General features: G+C 43.8%; 1 long non-coding RNA gene across 1 annotated transcript; it reads left to right on the top strand.

The window, feature by feature from the left end:
- Positions 1 to 11,035: 11,035 nt before the first annotated feature.
- LOC141735576 (uncharacterized) lies at positions 11,036 to 19,521 on the top strand. Its single transcript, XR_012584788.1, has 3 exons — positions 11,036 to 11,262; positions 17,086 to 17,404; positions 17,752 to 19,521. It is a non-coding gene; the product is annotated as an uncharacterized LOC141735576 (long non-coding RNA).
- Positions 19,522 to 24,275: the final 4,754 nt, after the last annotated feature.

Here is a 24,275-nt window from a genome sequence, read left to right as displayed (position 1 = left end):
ATTTCCTGGAAACGTATTATAGATATCTATATTTTATTTTTCATCTTAAACATATCAGGGTGCTTATGATCTTATTTTTAAAATGTTTTTCCTTTTTATATTTTCTTTTGCAATTGAAATGCATAAATAAGCAATGTGCTATGAGGCTTCAGACTCGCTGATAAACCCTTTAATTTTTCATGTCATCTTCTTCTTTTGTAATTAAAATCTGGCTGAAAACTGGCAGCTCTGAAAAGTGAAACAAACACTGCCTCAGATACCTTGTAATGCTTTCCACCTTTTCCGTCCATGCAGTGAGAAAGGGGGGATGCATATATGTCTGCAGTCATCCAGATAACACAACTCATGTTGGGGGCTGTTTGGGGTGGAAATTACAGAAGCCAGCCCTGGACTGAACACCAAAACCAGTCATAATTAGGCAAGCTGAAGATAGCATATTTAAAAACCATGTACAGAGCTCAGCCGCTGCTTTCATTACCAATTTTAATTTAGCTCCTTCAGTTTGCTAGCCAAATAAATTGTTAAGTGCTGTGGGTTTTTTTGTTTTGTTTGTTTGTTTGTTTGTTTTTTTAATTTGCTACATTTTATGTTTCAGATTATAGTAGTAAGGGGCAGGAGAAGGAATCACTTTTAGAGGAAATAAAGAAATAGATCCATTTATCAGGACCCATTAGAAAGTTCATTAATCTGCCAGGCTTTGTGCCCCCTAAATTGAAAGGTGAAATAATCCCCTCAAGAATATTTCTCAGCATCTCTGGATGATTATCTGGAGACAAGCTGCCATTCATAGCATTCTGGATTGGTGACAGGGCATTTTATCACTGTTTGGACCCCAAACAATGATGGATAAGTGGCCCGGCTTAGAAATAAACGGTTTAGTGCAAGGATGGAAAAGGACAACAAAGCTTAGAAGTAGGGTGGGGGAGATGGGAGGAATGGAGAAGGCAGCAAAAGGAGGAGGAGAATTTTATAGGGATTCATATATATTTTATTTGAATGTTTATTAGGAGACCAGTCATAGGCATTTATATAAACTTATAGCACATGGAGAATGCATACAGGCATAGTTACATACACTCATGCTCATGTCACTAAGTAGATGCATATTTACACATTGATCTGAACGCAAACATTTGTAAAGCTTGTAAAATCAGAAATTGAACAGAGCTAAAACATGATTATATTTATTATCCAATACACTGGGGAGCCCAACAAACCCCATGGTTTTAATTTTACTGTAATTCTAAATGGATTACAACTCCTGATGTACTTTAAAAAGGTAGAATGTACTTTAAAAGGCAGAATCTCTCACTAAGCAAGAGCAAAGAGCTGTAAAAAGGTTACAAGGCCTTGTGAAACTGGACACTTGGTATAAACAATAAACACCTTGCTAATGAATATACCCCTGAAAAAGAACAGAAGGCTGATAGCAAGGGAACATCCCTCCACAGGAGGCGCCAAAACCGGTTGAAAAACAGACAGCTGTTGGATAAAGCATAAAGTCAATAAAGATTTGCAGTAACTGTGGGAAAGGAAAAGGCGGCTGTGGGAGATAGCAACCATCAACTCAATTAGAGACTGAACTGGACAACCCCCCCCCCCGGTACTGGAGCATGTGCACATCGATTAAAGGACATTGTAACTTTAAATGAAAGTGAGAGACTGTACTAACCAATAGAAATTGTTAAGATAAGGTACTACCCAATAATTATAATTAAGGATGTGTATTTCTGTGTTTTGAACCATATAAATATTCTGAAGAATTTGTAGGCCGGTGTGCTAGCTTTGTGGATTACCACCTAGCATCCATCTCTGCAGAAATGATTTAAATAAATAATACCTCTATTCTGTGTGCATATCGACATCTTGCACACCAGGTAAATGACCCCGCTTTGGGACGACAGCAATAGATGTCTATCCCATGGTTATGAATCCATACACCCTCCTTGCTACAGTCCCTAACAGTAATACTTATTTTACAGTATTAGATTTAAAGGATGTCTTCTTTTGCATACCTGCTGATGAACAGAGCCAGACCATCTTTGTCTTTGAGTGGGAGAATCCAACTACTGGATGGAAGACACAACTCTGCTGGACTGTCCTTCCCCAAGGATTTAAGAACAGCCCCACCTTGTTCGGTAATGTACTAGCCAAAGAGCTAGAACAATGGCAACATTGTTACAATATCTAGATGATTTACTGATTGATTCTGACAGTTATGAGGCATGTTTGGAAGCTACTATCAGCTTGCTTAACTTTCTGGGCTTGGCAGGATATCGAGTTTCTAAGAAGAAAGCTCAGATTAGGAAGGAAAAGATCCGATACATAGGGTTTGAAATCACCAAAGGACAGAGAGAAATAAGTACTGAGAGAAAAGAGACAATTTGTAGAATTGCTGTGCCTACATCAAAGAAGCAAATAAGAGGGTTTCTGGGGATGGCTGGATGGTGTCACTTATGGATTTCCAATTTTGGACTAATTGATGAAGTCAGTAAAGGTTGGCCCACTTGTTTCAGAGCAGTGGCGGCTACTGTAATTCTGATCGAAGAATCCTGGAAATTGACCTTAGGTCAACCGATTATTGTGCCTCATGCTGTGTCTTCTCTCCTTGAAAATAAAGGGCATTGCTGGATCTCCCCAAGCAGGTTAGCTAAATAACAGGTGGTGCTGTTGGAAAAACATAATGTTATAAACTCAAAGACCTCTGCTCTAAATCCTTGTACCCCACACCTGATTTTTGAATCTGGTGAACTACATCATGATTGTCTAACCACTATCGAACATGTGTATTCTAGTAGGCCTGATATGTGAAATGAACCCCTGCCAAATACAGAACTGGAGCTATTTACTGATGGGAGCAGCTTTATATTGGAAGGACGATGAAAAGCCGAATATGCAGTGGCAACACCCACTTGGACCTTAAAGGCTGAATATTTGCCTAGTAATACATCTTATCTGCTCTGAAGGCAGAATGGGGTGCAGTAACATAAGCTTTAAAGCTGTCCTGGTTTGAAGTGGAGCAGAACCAACTTTCTGTTCAGTGAGAGAGGCTCTTGCTATACTTGTTGCTGTGGCAACCAGGGTCAGCTGACTTGGTTGTTTACCCTGTGGAGGGGTCACACCTGTGGGGAGGAGTGGACAGGTCAGGTGACCCAAACTGACCAATTGGGTATTCCATCCCATCTGCCATGTTCAATATAAAAGCTGAGGGCTCAAAGGAATCAGGTTGTTTCTTCTTCAATGTCTTGTTTTCTTTGATGATTGAGGAGGACCTTGTCTGTTTGTCTACCTTCAATCCTGACCTGTACGTTCCTGGATCAAGATCCTGAACCCAGTTCCCATTTGTCACTGAGTCCAGTCTGGAACTTTCCCAGTGCCTGCCATTGACATCTCCCTGGGAGCTTGATAGAGTTTTGTGTATATTTGTATAAATTGGATCTTTTCCATTATTTCCTTTTTATTTTATAATTAATATTTCATTCAAGTAATTTATTTTTTTCTAAACTCATAAATCTTTCTATCTCTCTTCTTCCTCTCCTTGGAGTGAGAGGTGGGGGAGAAAATCTGTTGTCTTGTCATTGGCCAACCTGGCCCAAACTGCGACAGATCAATTGGTGCCCAATGTGGGGCACGAATGTCCAGCTTGCTCAGGGAATGTTGTTCCTAAGCGAAATGTTATATTGTGCCTTTAGAGAGCTTTGTTTAAAGTTAATCAATATGATGCTGCTGAACTTTGCTGAATATGTTGCATGGTTTACTTGCTCTTAGTATTTGTATGTGGTAGTTTAAATGTCCTATTTTTGTATGGTTTGGCATTCAGATGTATAATATGGTTACTTGGATGATGGCTGTTCCTGCATATTTTGGGCATCACATGATGGATTCTATTACTAATTGTACTTTTGGTTTCAACTGAGAAAGGTTTATCTTGCCCTTTAATGCTTATGTCAAAAAGCTAGGGGATGGAAATCTTTTGGGCTGCTTTGAAAATGAATGTTACTTTCAAAAGATTGTGATTTTGTTGCTGGTTCTCCTGAAAGTGTTGCAGGGGTGGTTTTGTGTTAAAAATTGGTGCAGGAGTGGGTATTGTGTGACATGTGCTGCTGCTACTCAAATCCCACAGGCCAATTCACAGCCAGCACAGACACAAACCACTCCCTAAGCTACCCCCCCACTGGCACCGAGCACACCTCTGCTCCCTGCCTGTACCAGGGGAAGCAGCGGTGTTGTCCCCACTGGCACCGGCCCCAGCGGCATCGGCCATGACAGCCACCCCTTCACCAGCGTAGGCCACACTCCAGCCCATCCTGGCACCAGTCACTCAGTAGCGTGCGGTAAAAGTTACTCTGCAGCCTGCACTGGCAACAGTTGCTCCAGCCTCAACAACAAGAACTGCTGCTATACAAACTCTAACAGAACCAGTACAAGTCGCCCTGGTGTCCAGGAAGCAGAAAATGGGAGAGAGTCCTTCTAGAGAATGGGAGAGACGATGCTTCTAAAGCAGGTGAAGGAAAAGGTCCTTCTCAGGTAGTGTCAATGCAGGAGGAGGACTCAGATGCAGAGATAATCATTAAATCCTTCTCTATGAAGGATTTGCGAAACATGAGGAAGGACTTTAGTCGTCAAGAAGGGGAGACACTTGTCTCCTGGTTGCTCTGATACTGGGACAATGGGGCTGATTATATAGATTTAGATGGTAGAGAAGCTAGGCAGCTGGGAAACCTGGCTAAAGATGGAGGTATTGATAAAGCAATTGGGAAAAAGAAAACACACTCAGTCTCTGGAGGCGACTGCTATCAGCCGTAAAGGGCAGGTATCTCTTTAAGGATGATATCGAATGCTGTCCAAGTAAATGGACCAGCATGGGAAAAGGTATTAAGTACCTGAGGGAACTGACTGTGGAAGAGGTGACTTATGGTGACTGGCAAGTGAATGTAGACCCTGATGAAATGCCACAATCTGCTCAGGAGGTTTGTGCAGAGTGCACCACAGATGTATTCCCACACATTGTCAACAATGGTTTGGGGAGGATTTGATGCTGATGCACTGTGGGAAAGCAACGGAAGATCGGTGAGGAGGATTGTAAATACACTCAAGTGACTCGCATCTGGGGTGCTGGGAAACACATATATCACACTAATTGTTGTTTGGTCTTAGGTGCTTGCAAGTAAAACACTTGCACTTAGGTAATGTAAGTCTGCGGTGGACTCAGGGACACCTTATCTAGCTGCTTGAGAATCCTGGCCTGTTGTGGAAGAAGATCAAAGCACAGTGGGAAAACTAGGCCTGCTTGAACCCTTGAAATATCAGCGAGAACAGGGAGCCTGTGCATGCTCTTGCTAACAAGGACTCTCTCTCACTCTGTGGTGCCCATTTCCCCTGCTTGCGTGCCTCTACCCAGGTGTTGCTTCGGAGATTCCCTGGTCTGTGAGGTATCGAGATTAAACTTGTTCTTTGCCTTTCATCCGTGGTTTTGTGGTTGTTCCTGTGTCCTGCCTGCATCGGCTCACACATCTGGCGTAGTCAGCAGCTCCAGGAACAACCATGCCATGGCTGAGGAAAAAATAGTGGGCTGGGGGGGGAAATGAGAGGACTTCCTATATTCTGGGATGGCCCAGTACTGAAGACTGGGCTCCTGTTGCTGCTTTTCTGGCTCAATTCACTCTGCCGCAGGCATGGCCTGAATTAGATGACGGAGCTGTGATTACACCCCAGGCAATTGAAATGGCTATGCATCGGTTGCCATGGAAAATGGCATCGTGTTCTTCTCGCAAATTAGAGGGGAGATTGGGATGTCTGTTAGCTACTGGACTTAGAGCTCTTAATGGTGAAGTTGTTGCATTACGTAGAAAAGTGAGAGAATTGGAAAAGGAATACAGGAGCTTACAGGATGCAAAGGTGATCACACAAGTAGTAATTACTGTTCAAGCAGAGCAGTGCCATGAGCTGCAAGATAATGTAGACCAGTTGGTAGCGCATATCATTAATAAACAAAGGGACAAATATGGGCAAAGTAAGCTTTCAGTTTCCCAAGTTCGTGCTCTCACCACAAAATGGTCATGGGATCCTGAGGAATGGGATGAAAATATTTGGAGTGAATCCTCAGACTCTGAGACTGAGTTTGAATTTGATCCGGACTTAAAAAGCAGTGAGATAATGGAAGCATGACCCCTAATACAAATGAGGGGGGAGCGGGAACGAGCAGAGAGGGGAGTGCAGATCACGCGTACTGACACTCCGAAAGAGTTAAGGGAATTTCTAGAGATTTATCAGCAAAAGAGTGGGGAAGGTATACTGGCATGGATTTTGTGAGCTTGGGATAGTGGAGCTGCAGCTATTCATTTATCAGTAGGTGAAAAAGATTTATTAAGCCCTATCCCCATTCATGATAGATCCCCCATGCAAACATGTGGGTGTCCAGGCCTCTGGCTGCAGAGAATGCCAGAGCCTGGCACTTGCAATAGAGGGCAGCGGAGGCAACACCTGTGTCAGATGTGAACAGGTAAATGATCTGCTCAGTCAGGTGGCTGAGCTGAAGGATGAAGTGGAGAGGTTGAGGAGTATCAGGGAATGTGAGAGGGAGATTGACTGGTGGACCCACTCCCTGAGAGAGAGGGAACAGGTTGAGGCCCCACACAAATCAGAGGACCCCTTCCCCTCTTGTCACCAGGCAGTAGGAGGGGATCTCAGAGAAGAGGGGGAATGGAAACAGGTCCCTGCTTGGGGAAGCAGGGGAATCCCCTCCTGGCCCCTCCCACCTTCCCAGTTGCCCTTGCAGAACAGGTATGGAGTCCTGCAGGAGGAACTGGCTGTTGGAGAGGAGGACGATACACCCAGGCCAGAAATGTCAGAAAGACCAAGTTGCCATGGACCCAGCATCACAACTGTCTCCAAAAGGAAAAGCAGATGGGCCACTGTTGTGGGTGACTCTCTACCGAGGGGGGCAGAGGGGCCAATATGCCATCCTGACCCACTTCACAGGGAAGTCTGTGGCCTCCCTGGGGCACAGGTCAGGGATGTGTTGAACAAACTTCCTGCCCTAGTAAACTCCTCTGACTATTACCCCCTCTTAGTATTTCAGGTGGGTACTGATGAAGTGGGTAGAAGGAGCCCAAAATCAATTAAAAGAGATTTTAGAGCCTTGGGGCGACGGCTTAAGGGATCAGGAACGCAAGTTGTGTTCTCCTCTACCCCTTCAGTGGCAATCATGAATGAGGAAATTAACAGGAAGAGGCATCAGGTCAACTCGTGGCTCCAGGACTGGTGTTATCAGCAGGGCTTTGGGTTTTTTGATCACAGGCTGCTATATGAGTCACCTGGCCTGCTGGTGGCAGGTGGGATGCACCTGTCCCAGAAGGGGAAAAGAATTTTGGGGCAGGAGTTAGCAAGGCTCATTGACAGGGCTTTAAACTAGATATGAGGGGGGAAGGGGAGATAACTGGGCCTGTCAGGACTAAACCCAAGGGAGGCATGCCAGGGCTTGAAGGATGGTGGACTAGTGAGGACTCTCACTCTGCCATTTCATTGGAGAGAAGGGATAGATGTTTAGAAATCATGGAAGCACCTGGGAGGGGTCTGGTGGGAAATGGGGCCCACACTCACAAAAAGGTGCTGGAGTCACTGGCACATCTGAAGTGCATCTATACCAATGCACGCAGTATGCGCAACAAACAGGGGGAGCTTGAAGCCATGATGCACCAGGAAAACTATGACATAGTGGCTATCACAGAAACGTGGTGGGATGCCTCACACGACTGGAGTGCCACAATCGATGGCTACAAGCTCTTCAGGAGGGACAGACAGGAAAGGAGAGGCGGTGGAGTGGCCCTGTATGTTAGAGAATGCTATGAGAGCTCGGAAATCAAGTATAGTGATGATGGGGTGGAGAGTGTTTGGATTAGGTTAAGGGCCGATAAAGCTGATATCGCTGTGGGAGTCTGCTATAGACCTCCCGACCAAAGCAGTGAGGCAGATGAAGCTTTCTATAAGCAGCTGGGGGGAATCTCGCAGTCACTTGCTGTTGTTCTTGTGGGGGACTTCAACCTCCCGGCTCTCTGCTGGGAATACAACACAGCAGAGAGGGAACAATCCAGGAGGTTCCTGGAATGTGTGGAAGATAACTTCCTCACACAGCTGGTAAGTGAGCCGACCAGGGAAGGTGCCCTCCTGGACCTGCCTCTTGTGAACAGGGAAGAACTTGTGGGGGAAGTAAAGGTTGGTGGCCGTCTAGGGCACAGTGATCATGAGATGACTGAGTTTTTGATTCCTGGAGAAACAAGGAGAGGGGTTAGTAAAACTGCCACCTTAGACTTCCGGAGGGCAAACTTTGACCTGTTCAGAAGACTGCTTGACAAAATCCCTTGGGAGGCTGCCCTGAAGGATATAGGAGCCCAGGAAGGCTGGACATACTTCAAGAGAGAAGTCTTAAAGGCACAGGAGGAGGCTGTCCCCGTGTGCCGAAAAACAAGTAGGCGGGGAAGGAGACCGGCCTGGCTAAATAGGGACCTTTGGCTGGACCTCCAGAACAAAAGGAGAGTGTATGACCTTTGGAAGAGGGGGCAGGTCTCTCATGAAGACTATAAGGATATAGCGAAGCTATGCAGGGAGAAAATTAGGAGGGCCAAAGCGCAGCTAGAGCTCAACCTGGCTACAGCTGTTAAGGATAACAAAAAATGTTTCTATAAATTCATTAACAACAAAAGGAGGATTAGGGAAAATCTCCCTCCCTTACTGGATGCAGAGGGAAACATAGTCACAAAGGATGAGGAAAAGGCTGAGGTGCTCAACGCCTACTTTGCCTCAGTCTTTAGCAGTGGAACGAGCTGTTCCCTGGGCACCCAGCCTCGTGAGCTAGGAGACAGGGAGGGGAAGCTGAACGAGGTCATCACAATTAAAGAGGAAGTGATCAGTGACCTGCTACATCGCTTGGATGCACACGAGTCTATGGGACCGGATGGGTTACATCCAAGAGTGCTGAAAGAGTTGGCAGACGTGCTCGCCAAGCCACTTTCCATGATCTACCTGAAGTCATGGCTAACTGGGGAGGTCCCAAAGGCCTGGAGGGTAGCAAATGTAGCACCCATCTACAAAAAAGGCAGAAAGGAGGATGCGGGAAACTATAGGCCTGTCAGTCTGACCTCGGTAGCAGGGAAGGTCATGGAGCAGATCATCTTGAGTGCCATTGCAAGCCATATAAGGGACAAGCAGGGAATCAGGGCTAGTCAGCATGGGTTTAGGAAAGGCAGGTCCTGCCTGACGAACCTGATCTCCTTCTATGACAAGATGACCCGATTATTGGATGAGGGAAAGGCTGTGGACATTGTCTACCTAGACTTTTGAAAAGCATTTGACACTGTCCCCCATAGAATTCTCATGGAAAAACTGGCTGCTCATGGCCTGGATGAGCATACGATCTGCTGGATCAAGCACTGGCTGGATGGGCGGTCCCAAAGAGTGGTGGTCAATGGAGTTAAATCCAGCTGGCGGCCGGTCACAAGTGGTGTCCCTCAGGGCTCAGTGTTGGGACCATTTCTGTTTAACATCTTTATTGATGACCTTGATAAGGACATGGAGTGTATCATCAGCAAGTTTGCAGATGACATGAAGCTAAGCGGGAGTGTTGATCTGCATGAGGGTAGGGAGGCTCTACAGAGAGACTTGGATAGATTGGATCAATGGGCCAATGCTAATGGGATGAGCTTCAACAAGGCCAAGTGCCGGGTCCTGCACTTGGGCCACAACAACCCCATGCATCGCTACAGGCTTGGGGCAGTGTGGCTGGAGAGCTGCCTGGCAGAAAAGGACCTGGGGGTTCTAATTGACAAGCGGCTGAACATGAGCCAGCAGTGTGCCCAGGTGGCCAAGAGGGCCAATGGCCTCCTGGCTTGTATTAGAAATAGTGTGACCAGCAGGAGGAGGGAGGTGATTGTCCCCCTGTACTCAGCACTGGTGAGGCCACACCTTGAGTATTGCGTCCAGTTCTGGGCACCTCAATACGAGAGAGATCTCGAGGTGCTGGAGCGAGCGCAGAGGAGGGCAACGAAGCTGGTGAAGGGCCTGCAGAATAAATCTTATGAGGAGCAATTGAAGGAGCTGGGACTGTTTAGTTTGAGGAAGAGGAGGCTGAGGGGAGACCTCATCACTCTCTACAACTACTTGAAAGGCCATTGTAGAGAGGTTGGTGCTGGTCTCTTCTCACAGGTAATTAGTGATAGAACAAGAGGGAATGGGTTCAAGCTGCAGCAGGGTAGGTTTAGGCTGGACATTAGGAAAAAATTCTTCCCAGAAAGAGTGGTCAGACACTGGAATAGGCTGCCCAGGGAGGTGGTGGAGTCACCATCCCTGGATGTGTTTGAGAGTCGTTTAGATGTGGTGTTAAGGGATATGGTATAAAGGAGTCCATGGTTGGACTCGATGATCCCAAGGGTCTTTTCCAAGCTAAATGATTCTATGATTACATACGAGGAGAAGCTCAGCTGCAAAATGTCAGAGGTCCTAATGGGTGAGATATTATTGCACCTGTGTTGTATCAGGGGCTGTGTGCAGCAGTTTTTACAGCATATTCAGAACTTGTTGAATTAGTGTCGTCCCTCGGAAACTGGTGTGCAACTGAGAAAGGTATTAATTTGGTGCAGCAGATGGGGATGGCTCATGTGTTAGTTACAGGATGCAATCCGGACACTGTAACAGTGACGAGAAGTACCAAAATGCAGTTTTTGAGAGGAGCGCCTGTAGGAATGTATCTGAGAGAAAATGGCCACGTGAGCCAGCCTCCCTACTGTGAGAGATTAGATTAAGGGCAAAACAGGTGGTAGAAGATGGAATTAGTACATGGGAAAAACAGGAACTGAGAAGGCAGAAAACATGTTGTGCTAATGACTAAGCAATTTACTATGTGAATTCTTGTAACCAATCTGATCTGTGAATGAACTGCATGGACAGCGCGTGGACAGTGTAACTAGCTAATCAGAAATAAGCCAGTGGCGTGTACGGCTACAACACAGGGTATAAAAATGATGATCTGTGCTTAATAAACGGCTTCTGTTGATTCACATTGGATCGTCTGGAGTCCAGTTATTTCTCCTCAGATGGTGACCCCGACATGATACCGATCGGCGCTTGGCTTGAGCAACGGAACGCGAGGGGTGGAAGACCCAGAAGGAGATCCACCGGCTGGAGGACGGCTCAGCTGGACTGAGACCGGGCGGATTGGGCGGCAATCCGGAATAAACAGACGACGTGGCCACGGACACCCAGAGAGAGGTGAGCAGCCGGGGCAGGAGATGGGGCAACAAGTAACAAAAGAAGAAGGGGCTGTATTAAGACTTCTCCTGCATATCCTCTCTAAGAGAGGGGTGAAATACGATGAGCGTATGCTCCGAAGTTGTTAACCTGGTGCAGAGAGAACGGATTCGCACCAGAGCCCCAGACAGCTTTTAAACCAGAAATATGGGAGGCTGTTGGGAAAAAACTGTGGGAAGTGATAAGTAAAGGAGACAAAGAGGCATCACCATTAGCAACGACATGGTGGTTGGTGTTATCGACCTTACAAGATATGAACGCAGAGCGAGCCACAGCAGCCAGGGCTTTTGCAGCATTACAACCCACGGGAGGGGGATCGAACAGGCCAGGTCCGAAGGTCTGGGACTATCCCCTGCTGATCCCCTCTGCTCCACCTGAGGCCGATGGAGGAGGCAGAATGTCAGCAGAGAAGGACAGAGCCGGAGCTGTTTGCTCCTGCCATTGCCCGCCTCGCCCCCTCCCCTCCCCAGTCGTCTCCCTGAGATAGAAGTGCTGTTTTTGTATGTCTGCTGTGTAAGTGTGTGTGGGCGCCAGCTTATACCTGCTGATCAGCATGTGTGCTACTGTTTGCTTTTTGTTGTGTGCAGTGTCGTTAGGTGACTCCCCTTGAGCAGGTGTTCTGCCCGGTGTGGTACTGTTCTCGTATGCAACTAGGGCTGACACTCCGTCAAGTGAAGAAGTTTGTATATACACAATGTTTAGACGTAAGGCGAGCGCGCCCCAGGTAGATAGACCAGGATGGGCTGTAGAACCGATGGAAGTCCTGAAATATTGGGGGAGCTTTCACCAGCCGACATGTTTACGGTCTCGGGAACAGCTCGCCCGTGCAGAGTGTATGGCTGGTTGTTTGTTGTTTGTCTATAAGATCATGGTTGATTGGGAAAAGGAGTTGAGCCAAAATCTATAGGATGCTCTGTAGGAAAATGAGAAACTTAAGGAAAAATGAGAAGCTGAGCTCTTGTTGCAAAGGCAGACTTTTATGTCAGTCGTAAGTGATGGAAAAAAAAAAAGAGAGAGAAAAAAAGAGAAAAAAAAGGAGAAAAAAAAGAAAAAAAAAGAAAAAAAAGAAACCGAACAGGAACAATTAGATGGGAAATGTGCCATGTTAGCACAAAAGTATGGCATATGCGCTACAAGAAAGCATCAGAAAAAGAGAAATAGGACACCTGATTCAAAGCAGTACCAGAGAGATATGTTTTTGGTTTTTTCCTATATGTGTCTATGTTATTGCATGCCTTAGTAGATTGCTCTGTGTTATACCCTGCGAGACTAAAATGAACCCCAGCAGAAGCGGTCTCTTGAGCAAGGGGGTGGAATATGGGAAAGCAACAGAAGATCGGCGAGGAGGATTGTACATACACTCAAGGGACTCGCACCTGGGTGCTGGAAAACAATTGTTATTCAGTCTCGGGTGCTGGCAAGAAAAATATTTGGATGACATAAGCCTGTAATGGACTCACAGAAACCTTATCTAGCTGCTTGAGAATCTTGGCCTGTTGTGGAAGAAGATCAAAGCACAGTACCAGCAAGAACAGGGAGTCCGCATGCGCTCTTGCTAACAAGGACTCTTTTGCTGCCAAGGATAGGTTTAACAATGCTACTAGTACCACTATTTCTGAGTTATTGCTAGATGTAGATAGTATTCGATATGCGATGTTGCAAAACAGAACTGCTACTGATTTTTTGCTTTCAGCTCACAGACATGGTTGTCAAGATTTTAAAGGACTGTGTTGTGTGAATCTAAGTGACCACTCCAAATCCATCCATGCCCAGTTGCAGGAACTGCACCGACCGAACCAGCAACTTGTGGAGACCACTGGGTGAAATCTCTTTGCTGGATGGACTTGGGGATGGGGTTGGTTGAAGCAAATTATACTCATTGCCTGTGTGGAAGGAATTTGTCTGTTATGTTTAGTATGCTGTTTGCCGTGTTTAATAAGCATTATATGATCAGCTGTAGATGCCGCTTTGCATCGTACCCTTGTACGAGTTGTAGAATATGTTGCTGTAAAAACTATGTGTGTATCCATGAGAACCTGAGCTTCACAGAAGAAGATAACAAGAAGGGATTACAACAATGTAGTCACGTATCAGACAGCCGCTGTTAGCAAAGCTGGATCATGAGTTTGGTGAGGCTCGCTGCATACACTGGCCACGCGTGCAGCGACTCTGGCCTGTACTTTTCTACTCAATCCAGTGCAGGATATAAGGGTCAGAGAGGGGGAGAGAGACATGAGTGCACTTTGAAGATACAGGGGATGCCCTGAAGCACTGTGTCTGCCCCCGCCCCCCCCATAAGTTCTATGTTCATTAACCCCAACAGCTCAGAAGGCATTACAGCATGTTACAGATAAGATATAGTCTGCTACTGCTGCAAGACACATTGAACACCTTCCTACAAGAATTTCAACTTTACGCCCTGACAGGAGAGTGGGATGATGCACTCGCAAAGAGCCTGACTGCATTAGAGTGGGTATTTTTGCCACATACCTTTTCAAAACCAGTAACTATGATGACTGAAATGTTACTGCGATTGTTTTTCCAGGGTCGTTTGTGCTGTCACCAGCTTTCTGGAATGGATCCAAGCCATATACATGTCCCCATCAAAAAGGATGACCTTGACCCTTGGTTAACACAAAGTCTTAACCTACAAATTGCCTTAGTACATTATATTGGGCAAGTAAATTATTCTTTCCCCTAGCACAGACTATTACAGTCACTTTCACAGTCAGCAGCTGGCTCCTCTGCCATCATTTGCGGGGGTTTACCCATGAGGGCTTACACCTGATGAACTTTGGCAATCCGATGTTACGCGCATTATGGAATTTGGACATGTTTCAGTTGATTTGTTTTCTCACTTTGTTGTAGCTACTGCTCATACAGGAGAGAAGGCTTGTGATGTTATTGTGTTATTGAAACACAACATTGGTTGCAATGCATTGCAGTCATGGGAGTACCGAAAACTATAAAAACTGATAATGAACCAGCTTATGTGTCCGCTAAAGTACAGGCCTTTTTTTTTTTTTTTTTTTCCCACAGATATGGGGTATTAAACATGTCACTGGTATTCCTCATTCCCCAGCTGGGCAAGCAATTGTGGAGCGTATGCATCATACTTTAAAAACCATGCTTGCTAAACAAAAAAGGGTGAATCCCATAGGTATGACACCTCAAGAGCGATTGTATAAAGCAACTCATGTTTTAAATTTTCTAAACATGTCGTCTTTGTCATCCACAGCAGTAGATAGACATTTTGTAAGAGCTGTTGAATGGCCTGAACAACCGAAGGTGTATTATAAGCACCTTAAGTCGGGGTGCGTGCTAACCACAGATAATACTGCAACAAATAGAAGTTGTGAGCAAGAAAATTCTGTAATGACTTGTACTTCTCATCCGTATGTTTGCTTCGGCTCAAAATGCAAGTATACAAGAATGTAATCAATCTTATTGTGTAAATTTAATGCGAGTAAGGTATAAAACAGCAGTAACATGGATAGGGAATCGGCAAAATGCATTAAAAACACGTCTTTCTCTGTATTGTGATTGGGAGTACAACTCTGGAAGACTTTGTGTTACATCTCTCCCCTGGAATACATTGCTACATGGCTGAGAAATGGTTAAACACCATCTCCAAGGTGCTTTTGACATGTCGTTGCAACAAAATATTCGTCCTTTACGTGATCAGCTAAAAGCTCAAATACTAAACATTCAAGACTTAATGAACTGCAATGTATTTGAAATATTACAAAAGGATTTCTCGTGGGTAAATCCAAAGAAATTGGCTTTCTGGGCTAAATTTAGGAATCTGGGTATTTATTGCCTTAGCAGGGTTCTTTTTGATTCTTTTTTTAATTGTGTTTAGTACATAACCGTCTAAGAGCATCACAACGAGTAGAAGCACAAGTCATGGCGACCTTGTTAATAAATGGTCTGGTGTTAAACAAAAAAGGGGGAGATGGGGCAGATCTATGAGCAGAGGCCTGCGTACGGCCAAAGACACGGTGAGCAGAGCACACAGTAAACACAGAGCCAAGAGAACAGATCATACCTTTACTCCATCCTGTGACGACCATATAACATTTTCGAATCTCGGACAAAGAATAGGGCTAAGTATTCTTCCTTCGCTAGGAACAGCAACAGCATTAAATATGTTGAATAAGACAGGGTGTTGGGCAAGTAAACAGATAAACCTTACAACTGAAATCCTATCTAGCTTGCTTACTGATGTTGATAGCATTCAGCATGCTACGTTGCAAAATCGAGCGGCTATTGATTTTTTGCTGTTAGCTCAGGGCCATGGATGTGAAGATTTTGAAGGTATGTGTTGTATGAACCTTTCCGACCACTCATCATCCATTCATAAGCAGTTACGGGAGCTGAAGGATAACGTCCAAATTAAAAGTGGTCAAAAATGGTTTCGATGGTTAGTTAAACTCATGGGGTATAACGGGATGGTTATCAGACTTACTAAAACAAGGGCTCATGCTATTGTTGGTTAGATTATTATTGATTATGGTAGCCTCGTGTGTTCTCCGCAAAGTGACTGACATGATAGAAAATGCCATGCATAAGGTCTGGCTGGCTCAAGAAGAAAAAGGGGGTATTGTAGGAATGTGTCTGAGAGAAAATGGTCATGTGAGCCAGCCTCCCTCCAGTTATTTCTCCTCAAGCACCTGCCTCACTAAATCCCTTGATTATACCAGCAGTGACAAATGCTATGGGTACTGTAGGTGCCCTAGGAAATACCTTGAGGGAAACTCAGTCTGTGATTTCAGGACCCTCTGTGTGCGTGGTGAATAAAGGAAAGCCGACAAAACAGAAAGGAGGTACAGCACGGGTGACCAGAAAACAAAAGCAGAATGATTTTGTACAAGCTGTTATCCCACGATTGGAAATAGGTGGGATCACAACATCAGAAATGTTTCCCCGGTGGCAAAAGTTAGCATTTATGCAAAAAAGCCGACCGCCCCCAGCCCCACCACCAACTCCGCGCCCACCCCCTGCCCTGCCTGACACCTCAATGCAAGACATGACCCGGGAACAAAAGCAATATACTTTACAAGTATTGCCTCAGGGATACAAACACAGTCCCTCCATTTGCCACCTAATGATAGCAGCTGATGTTGCACTATGGTCGGGTACTGTTACTGTTTACCATTATACTGATGATCTCTTGATTATGGCAGAGTCACAACAAGAAAGTGAAGCAGCTGCTGAATTGCTGAAAGTGCATTTGCAGGACCGAGGGTGGGCAATTAATCCAAAGAAAATACAGGGCCCTAGTGCTACTGTACGATTTTGGGGAAGAGTTTGGCATGGACGGATTAGAGAAATATCAAATCAGGTACAGCAAACAGTCCAGCGATTTCTTTTACCAATCACCGTAAAACAGTTACAGATCTTTTTGGGACTTTTTGGGTACTGGAGGACTTTTATCCCACATTTAGCGATATTAACGTGCCTTCTGCAGAAATTAACTAGGAAGAAAGCTGTCTGGCAGGGGACCAAGCAGCAACAAGAAGCCTTTGGTGACTGCAAAAATGCTTTGACTGAGCATGCACAATTATACACTCCTAAGCAAGGATATCCTTTTGAATGAGAAGTAACAATTCCAGATGATACAGTCTCAGGATTGTGGCAGATGACTGGGATGAAAAATCAGAAAGAACCTGTAGGATTTTGGTCCAAGGCATTACAAGGTTCCCCTATACATCATAAGCCAACTTCTCCTCTTACTTTTTACATCCTTTGTTAATATCAGATTCTCAAGTTCTTGTATTTCAGGTGTCTTCGACAAGTACCTGTGCCATATCTAGAGGAGACAGCATCGGAACGATGTTATTGGTATCGCAAGCCCAGCATCAAATTGAAGTCCAATCTGAAAAAGCAGAAGCCACAGCTCTCCAATCTGTGTGGGCAGTTACCCTGCACCAGGTCATCAAACCTGGGGTAATATTGGCTGAAGGAGCTGGAGCAACTGCATATGTATTACTGGAAGGTGACGACACTCCTGTATTCCTCCCCTATCACAGGTTGGCTCATTGTGCTTTATAGTCTGGTACTACAAGCACACACCCTGGATACATCTCCACAAAATCAACAGGTAAATACTTGGGTGTGGTTAGCCTCTACTGTAACTAACTCATCTGCCTTTTATATTAAGGGAAGATCAATAGCTGCAGATCTTTAGATAACTTTTCAGTGGTGCATCAACCCCAGCAGCTGTATTATAGAATGAACTGACTGTACTGGAGGCTGAAGTAAGCCTAACTGGGAATAAATGGGAGAAGCACCCCATTGTGACTAGCCCAAATGCTCCGTACATCCTTGGCATAGACTACTTCAAGAAAGGGTATTTCAAAGACCTGAAAGGGTATGGGTGGGCTTTTGGTATAGCAGCTGCAGAGCCTGAAGACATTACACAGCTGTCTGCCTTACCCTGTCTTTCAGATGACCCTTCTGTGGTGGGACTGCTGAAGGTTAAAGAACAGCAGGTGCCAACTGCTACTGCCACAGTGCATCAATGACAGTATCACACCAACCAAGACTTCCTGATTCCCATCCACGTTGATTCACGATTTATTGCCTATCCCATCCGAATGAATCTTGCATTGTTGAGGAGACTGCTGCAGCATGGTGACCTGTGTCAGCTGCTGGAACACATCCAAAATGGTGGACGCAGAAATCTAATCACCATTTGTCATGACATGGAAGAGATACACACTAAAGGGGAAGAAATGTTAAAAAGTTAATATTGTGACCTTTATGCTACTCATTAATTACTTACACAGATGTAAAGGTGAAAAATATAGATTTGTGGATATACTTTACCTGTATGAAGAATGCTCCACAGAAAGAGTGGATCTCTGAAGAAAGAGCACCACTGTCATGGTTTGGGCCAGATTGGCCAATGACAAGACAACAAATGCTCTCCCCCACCTCTTGCTCCAAGGAGAGGAAGAAAAGAGATAAAGAGATTTATGAGTTTAGAAAAAACTAAACTACTTTAATGAAATATTAATAATAATAAAGGAAAATAATGATACTATGTACACAAATATATACAAAGCCATATCAAGCTCCCAGGGAGATGTCACTGGTAGGTACTGAGGAAGTTCCAGACTAGACTCAGTGATGAATGGGAACTGGATGCCAGAACACACTGATGGGGACTGAAGGTAGACAAACTGACAGGGTCCTCTTTGGATATCATTCACCAAAGAATACAAACCACTAGAAAACAACCCACCTAATCCCTTTGATCCCTCAGCTTTTATGCTGAGCAGGGCAGATGGGATGGAATACCCTATGGGTCAGTTTGGGTCACCTGACCTGTCCCCTCCTCCCCACAGGTGCAACCCCTCCATGGGGTAAACAACCAAGTCAGCTGACCCTGGTTGCCACAGCAACGAGTAAGAGCAAGAGCCTCTCTCACTGAACAGAAAGTTGGTTTTTCTCTACCCTAAACCAGGCCACCTACTGAAGCTCTCTTGGTCTCAATGAATTATAGCTGGGACTCTGAAAAATCATATATTGAGCTATATTGTACATAAAGCTTAGTATCCTTGTATTGTGTTCTAATAATTGTTCTTATACCTTTGTTAGTGCTTTAGATATACAGGTTTATTTTGTACAAAAAGTGAAGGAACTAAAAGGGTTGATACTCCTCTGTTGCTTTTGCATAGAATTAGGGAATCCTAACTTATTTTATGGGAAACCAGGAAATCCAAAGGAAAGAACTTGCATTTCAATTTACCTAATTGTGGTGCTTCCCTAAGGTAAGAATACTAACTGTTTTTTTCCTAAAGGAAAAAGTTGGTATTGAATATGTGGAACTAAAACTAGAAAAGCCTTGGTGCCCTCCCCCTCTCTGGTCAGTGTCCTGGGGGTGGTTGTAAAAAATTGGAAATGAAACTTTTGATGCTATCAAAGCAATGCAAAAAGAGGTATCTGAATCGGCTGAAACCACCTTGCAAAATAGAATGGTTCTCGCTATGATGCTAAGCACGGTTTTAAGTACTAGTTGTTGTGTATATGTAGATCAGAGTGGCAGGAATTTCTACAGACCTAGAAGAAATTTAGAAACAGACTAAAATGCTCCAGGAGGTACAGGAGGATGACACATATTACGGATGTGAGGAAACATTTAAATGGTTAACTTCCTGGTTCCCTGATCTGAGTTTGTGTGTAAAAATAAAAAAAAAAGTTATTGAGTATTGTAATAATTGCCTTATTTGCTTTTGTATGTATCTACTATATGTATTTTGTATGTAGTGTTTTTGGAAATGTTGTTTTACAGTAAGGAGACGAAATTATGAGAAGATGAGACTAATATAAGAGAAACTACAGTTGTCATGCTTTTGGCCAGATTGGCCAATCAGAACTACAGAAGGTCCTTCCCCCCTCTCTCTCCAAAGAGAGGAGAGGAAGAGATAAGGAGATTTACAAGTTTAGAAAAAGAACTAAACTACTTTAATGAAAATATTAATAAATAATGAAATAATAAATAAAAATAAAATAATAATAATTAGAATTATATAATATATACAAAACCATATCTAGCCCCCAGGATGATGATTGTGTCACCAGCAGGCACAGGGAAAGTCCCAGAGTGGAGTCAGCGATGGACAGGAGCTGGGTTCCAGAGCTGGAGTCAGGAATGCTCGGATAGGGATCAAAAGCAGACAAATAGACAGGGTCCTCCTCAGACGTCGGCCACTGAAGAAAGAGAGTTGACCCTTTGATCCCTCAGCTTTTATACTGAGCGTGATGCAGATGGGATGGAATACCCCTGTTGGTCAGTTTTGGGTGACCTGTCCTGCCCGCTTCTCCCTACAGGTGTGACCCCTCTATGCTTTTCCGCTTCCGACCCTCCAATGGGGCAAATAACGAAATTAGCTGACCTTGGTTGTTATAGCAGTAAGTCTAAGCAAGAGTCTCACTGCATGCCATTCTTTGGTATAATCAGGTCTTATCACTCTGAGAGTGAACAGTGTCTGAACAATATGCTGTTAATTTCAGACTTCAGTCAGTTCGAAGAGGCCCAGCTAAAAAGTAAAATTACAAAACAGAAAATTGGTTCTGTTTTACCTCAAACCAGGACAGCAGTGAAGTTCTATAATCTCAAAGGGGGGAACTGATGTATTTTAGAAAATGGAATCTTTCACTGAGCAAGAGCAGAGAGCTGTAAAAAGGTTACAAGGCCTTATGAAACAGGACACTTTGTGTAAACAATGCATGCCTTGCTAATGAATATACCCTTGAAGAGGAACAGAAGACTGATAAAAAGAGAACATCCTACCCCTGGGAGGCTCCAAAAAGTGGATAATTGCAAAAAAGCATGAAGTCAGCAAGTCAGTTGTAACTAAGGAAAAGGTAAAGGTGGCAGGGGACGATCGCAATTGCCGACTCAATTAGTAACCGAGCAGGCTTACACACGTGCCCCCCCCACTGTATTGGAGCATGTGCACACCAATTAAAGGACACTGTAACTTTAAATGAAAGCAAGGAATAATACTAGCCAATAGAAATTGTTAAGATAAGGTACTAACCAATAATCATAACTAAAGGCATGTACTTTTGTGTTTTGAATCATAAATGTACCAAAGATTTTGTGAACTGATGTGCTAGCTTTGTGGATTACCACCTAGCACCCACCTCTGTGCAGAAATTATTTAAATAAATACTTCTGCTCTATGTGTATATTGGCATCTTGCACACTGGGTAAACAACCCCACTTTTGGGACAATGAAAAGAGCCCTAAGAAATATGGGATCTCCCACAAAAAACCTTCCTTTAATGAGACCCAAGAAAAATAAACTCACAGTCTGGACTCCAGCTGGACCATTTGACTAGTCCTTCACCTTCCACAAGGCAGGAATTGTTCTACATAAGGTTTCCTAACAGATGATTGCTTGACCTGTTCTTAAGAACTACAGTGACAGTGACTGATTCCCCAGATAATCTACGGTGCAGAACTTTTTTTACTATGACAGTCCAATGTCTAGCCGAAATCTTTCTTGCTGCGGATTAAGTTTAAGAAGATTACTCCTTGCCCTGTCCAAACGGATACTGTATTATTCCCATGGATGCTTTTTTTAATCTCCAAGAAAGAACTATTTACATGTGACCAGCCCTTTTTATCCCCCTATTCCTCTATTTTCCTATGCTTGTTCCTCCCCAGATCACCTAGGTCCATCCCTTTCCTTGCCTTTGGTTCCTCCCCAGATCACCTAGGTCCATCCCTTTCCTTGCCTTTGGTTCCTCCCCTAAACATCCCGTAATAACTCCTGTGCAATCCCAAAATGTGTCCCATACCCGTAGGTAGTAACTCCCCTCAGTCCAAAAGGTGCTCCAGCATTGACTCATCTTGATGGGTTTTTGTACCTGGACACTAGGGCTGAGGGTCTCCTGGGACAGCCCTGGGAGGGGCCCGGACAGAGTATCCCTTCCTCTGATTCTGTAATTTAGATTCCCCCACCTGCCACTGTGCTCCTTTGTAGACTTGTAGAGGCGGGCCTTTGATGGATTGATCCCTCTCTGGTGATGGGCTTGGAAGTAGCCAAGGGCAGGGTATTATTCAGGTTCCCCACCTGCCATTGTCTCTCTGTGCTCCTTTGTACAGATGAGCTTTTCATCACATAATCTAAGACTTTTAAACCTTGTTATTATCTATCTTGGATATTTTCACTGAGAGAAATTGAACATGTTATGTCATATTTGGAATTGATTATGAAAATAATTATGTTTCAGTTTTGGAAATTATTTGAATTGGCAATGAGTTTCACTAAAAAAACCCCACATCTGCTATCCAGGTAAAAATGTTCTGTTCTGTTCTATTCAATTCTCTATATACTGAGTTGTTCTACACCATCATCAATGTCGTATCTGACCGATTTGCAGTAGTATATTATGCAATGTGACTAACCTTTGCCATGTATAGTTCATTTTCCTACTCAGCTTCTTCCAAGGGGGAGCACTGAGCCTACAATATTTGCTTTATTTTCATAGGGATGTGTTTTGGTGTCTGTTCTTTTTTTAACTTTTTTTTTTTTAATACTCACTAGTTGCTCTCTCTTTGCATTAGAGAAGGCAGATCAAAGGCATACATTTGGCACACAGAGCAGCAGGGTTGAGTTAGCTATGTGTTTAGTTTCTGTGGGAGTTCTGTGAACAAAGAGCACCTTAAGGACTAGAAGACCTGTCAAATTGCTCATGTTGGGTGCTTGTGGGGTGCTCTCAGTTTAAACTTCTCTTTTTAAAAGAGCAAAAAGAACTGTTTGCAGATTAGACCTATGTGAATCACTCATTTGTTGTTTGCTAGTGAATGTGAAAAAGCAGGGTAAAAATTCCAGGATTCAACCAAAACAAACCAATAGAATAAACAATTTTTGGAGGTGGAATGAAATGGTTTGTTTGACCCAAAGTTAAACACTTTGTTTCCTATTTTTCTTTGCTTTTTAACAATACTGAATTCAATTTCAAAACAAAACTTCATTATGTATGTATAAAAAAGCAAAATGAATCATTCGGATAACGTGAATGAATGGATTGAGAACATCCCCGCAGAAGACTTCGGGATACTGGTGGATGAAAAATGGGACATGAGCCAGCAATGTGCGCTTGCAGCCCAGAAAGCCAATTGTATCCTGAGTTGCATAAAAAGAAGAGTGGCCAGCAGGTCAAGGGAGGCGATTCTCCCCCTCTACTCCACTCTCATGATGTTGTCCCAAAAATAAGAGTTCTTCACCTGGTGTGTGAGCACCAATCAACACACTGAGTTGAGATATTTGTCTTTATTTCAGTTCTGCAGAATAGGGTGCTAGGCATCTAATGCAGACAGCACACCTGTTAGGAAACATACAGGGTCTTTTATACAAAAAGATAATGAAGGAAAATCACATCAAAATAGCTGATTGGTCACTTGTAACCATTGGAACAGTGGCTAACTTCAAGATTGGATTGTTTATGTTCATGTGCTTTTTGTTTTAGGGACTTTCTATTCCCGTTGTTATGTTTTCAGAGTAGGCCATCATGGTTGCTCAATTTTGTGTATTTTTAAGTTTTTTTGACATCAAATTCCCCCCTTTGAGATTATGAATATGCTTTACATCTCCCATAAGTCTCACCTTATGCTTTTCCCAAGTTATGGGATTCCTGTTCTTCTATTTTCCGTATAAAAGGGTTATCCTCTACTATAGTCATCATTATTTGCAGGGGTTTTCTTTCTTTCAGTACCTGTTTGCAAAGACTTGAACACATGGGCAAACATTGAATTGTACAACTCAATAACAAGATGATCAGTATAAGTACAGATATTAAGAAGAGTTGCTTCAGCCAGTTTAGGTTTGGTAAACAGGACATTAGCCAAGAAAGATCTAATCCTTCCCGTTCATTGACATTTGAGGCCAGATCCTTTAATTTCTGTATCTTCTCTTCTACTAATTGAGAATTGTCTGTTAGATTAAAGCAACACATCCCCTTAAACTCCTCGCACCCATGATTGTCTATGGCAGCTCTATTTTCTAATGTAGCTTTCCTTATTTGAGTCATTTCTTCACCCAAAGCTGCTAGAGCTTGGAAGGTATGATTTGTGTTCTTCAGCAATGCACATACAATTCTTTTTATTGTGTGATAATTTCTATCACACAATAATGGCTATTTCTACTCCTGGCTCTAAAACTGCTGCAGCTGTCATTTTGCTCGGGCTCCAAAGAGTTACTTGTGAATCACAATTCTGTGGTATAGCATGAACCTGTCTTTTCTGTCTTTTGCCTTCCTCTACTAGAAAATCCTTTTTAACGGGGAGTAAGGCCACTAATCTTCCCACAGAACAGAGTCCTCCGGTATTGTTGGTGGGAATATAGGTATATGCTCTTTTCCCACAAAGGAGAAACAATCCTAAGGGGAGTTTATTGTATGCCAATGCATAAATTACTGACTCTGTCTTATTGCACTTTAATGGGGGTTCAAAG

This window comes from Larus michahellis, chromosome W, assembly GCF_964199755.1.
Source record: "Larus michahellis chromosome W, bLarMic1.1, whole genome shotgun sequence".
Taxonomy (NCBI): Eukaryota; Metazoa; Chordata; class Aves; order Charadriiformes; family Laridae; genus Larus; species Larus michahellis.
The sequence above is the reverse complement of the archived record's forward strand: the minus strand, read 5'-3'. Positions and strand labels throughout refer to the sequence as shown.